Source organism: Rousettus aegyptiacus, unplaced genomic scaffold (assembly GCF_014176215.1).
Source record: "Rousettus aegyptiacus isolate mRouAeg1 unplaced genomic scaffold, mRouAeg1.p scaffold_m13_p_5, whole genome shotgun sequence".
Taxonomy (NCBI): domain Eukaryota; kingdom Metazoa; phylum Chordata; class Mammalia; order Chiroptera; family Pteropodidae; genus Rousettus; species Rousettus aegyptiacus.
Window position 1 is genome coordinate 22347716 of NW_023416308.1, and position 2677 is coordinate 22350392.

The 2677-nt window shown below is 45.5% G+C and overlaps 1 pseudogene; it reads left to right on the top strand.

The window, feature by feature from the left end:
- The first annotated feature begins 2033 nt into the window (after positions 1-2033).
- On the top strand, positions 2034-2151 carry LOC118603174 (annotated as a pseudogene).
- The last annotated feature ends 526 nt before the right edge of the window (positions 2152-2677 follow it).

Consider the following 2677-nt stretch of genomic DNA (forward strand, 5'->3'; position numbering starts at 1 on the left):
GCATTCGTGACTCCAAAGAGCTATCCTCAGTCTACTGGAATCACTTTGCTGACACACACACAGAGAGCCAGGGAGTTTATATCGGCTCTCACTGCATGCTGGGACTGACAGTTGGGGTGAGAATCCATCTCCGTTTCCTTGGTCAGGATAACTGTGGTATAACTCACAATCTTGAGCTCCTGTGTGGGATCAGCCTGAAGCCAACCTCTGTGAGGGCTTTGCCTGGAATTGCACCCTACTTGACTTCCTCCCCCTCCTTGTTTGTCATTCCTTACTCATCACCTATAGGATCGCTTCCTTCATTTGTGTACCAATCCTTGTCCAGTCTGCGATCCTCATCTCTACCCTGTGGAGCTCATAGTCTAGTGGAGAGACAAGCATTAATCCCAGGATCCCGGACAAACAAATGCCTTTATGCATGAAGATCAGTACTCTGCAGGAAAGCAACAGAGTCAGGAACAGGGTCTCTGAAAGCTGTGACAGAGACATGCCCCATCAGCGGCAATCGGGGAAGGCCCCCTGGAAGAAGCAGTGCTTTCTGTAGGATGAAGGCTAAGGGGGAGTTTAGCTAGGAGAAGGGGTTGGGGAAAAGCGGAAGCTTTGTAAGTGGACACCATAATAGATGCAAAGGTCCTGAGGTAGGAGACAAAGATGTCAGTGAGTCTGGAGCACAGGATGCAATGAGGCCAGAACAATACGTAGGCTCAAGACTCATGCTTGTCAGCGTGAGTGGGGATTTGGGTCCATTTCCCGAGAGGAGTGGGAACACATCTAAATGCCAAGCAGAGAGCTAACTTGAGAGATTTAACTTTTGAACTTTATCAAGTTTTGAAATAGAATTCCAAAATTTACCCCTGTGAAGAAGCCCACCTATGTGTACAAGGGTGCTCGCTGCAATGCTGCATGTGATAAAAATGAAAGGCAGAGCCTATTGAAATGTCTGTCACGAGAGGACAGGTTTAATCGTTTTGGTTTATACATTCAGTGGATTCCTGTGCAGCCTTTAAAAAACATGAGGGAGACGTGTGTGCGCTTACATGGAACTCTCTCGAGGCTGGTCTGTTAGGTGGAGGAAAAAAGGTGCAAAATAGGCTGTCGTATGTTCACATTCACTGAAAAGCAAAGTGTATCTAGAAAATCTTTCTAGAAAGTCACGGGCATTCATGCAACTTAAAAATAGCCACAGTGGTGCAGAGCACATAGTAGTCAATAAATATTAGTTGAGTGAGTGAATGAATGAGTGACTGAAATCATACATTGTTGCTTCTGGGAAGGAGAAACTAAGGTGGGGGAAAGTTCTACTTGTTTACTTTCTAATCTTACGTTTTTCTATAATGATGAATTGTTTTCTATTCACATGTGAGGTTTTTTACTTCAAATTTTTTAGCTTTACTGAAGTGTAATTTACATATAACAAAATTTAGTGATTTTAAGTGTGTAGTTTGAGTATACGAATGTAGGCAAATGTGTACGGTTTGTATACAAATGTATACAATTGTGTAAATAACACCACAATTGTGATAGAAAACATTTCTATCACCCCCAGAATTTCCCTTGTGCAATTCCCATCCCCACACTTTGGCCCCTGGGCCACCACCAATCTGCTTTCCATCAAATAGTTTTGCCTCTTCTAGAATTTTATACATGGGGAGGGAGGAAATTTTGCAGGCAGATGGCGCAGCAGGTGCAAATATATAATTTTTTTTTTTTTTTGAGGTTTACACATGTTATTGCTTTATCGGGAGTTCACTCCTTCCTACCACCGAGTAGTATTCTCTTGTATAAGGAGACCACGGTTTGTTGATTTCTTTACCAGTTTACTCTTCTGACACACCTGTTCACCTATCTGCTCACAAGGCCCCTCTCTCACCACCCTAGGTTTTCCACAGTCCTCCTCCCCAACCCTCACCTTCACACGCACAACCCCCTGCCCAGAACACACCCACTGCTACCTTATTGGCTTTCCCCCATAAAGAGAAGCCCTCTATCTCTCCTTGGTGATTTTTAAAAGGAGTAAGTGAAGATTGTGGCAGTGCTATGGTCATGCTACCCTGAACATGCCAGATCTCGTCTGATCTTGGAAGCTAAGCAGAGTCGGGCAGGTTGGTACTTGGATGGGAGACCACCTAGGAAGACCAGGTGCTGTAGGCATTAAAAAAAAAAAAAGATGGTGGCAGTGAAGCCAACACTGTGGATGGTCACGGTAGCTGTCTCCTCCATTAGCTGGGAGGCCAGATCTGGGAGGAGGCTAGGCAGGGGCTCAGATGGGGAGGGGGAAAGGGAGGTGAAGGGGCTGAGGCCTCTCTCCGCTAGGATCTTGAATTCATTTCCTCTGGGCCTAGATAAAGGAGCTTGGTTTAAAGAAGGAGGCAGTAGGGGACCACTGGCTCCTTCAAGGGCTACCAAGCATCTTGCATACTTTCGAAAATGACTTCGTTTAATCCCCCACACAACCTTGCCTGAAATGAGGGTCCGCATTTTGTAAATAGGGGAGAGAAAGCTCAGAGAGGACAAGGGCTCACCCAAGATCACACAGCTCAGAGGGGACAAGCTGAGACTTTACCTCCTCACTTGCTATTGGCTACTAAGACACATAGAGGTCCCACAAGATCCAGAGAAAGCCAGGGAGAAAATGTCCTGGAAGCATCCTCAGACCACTATGAATGTTTGAATGGAA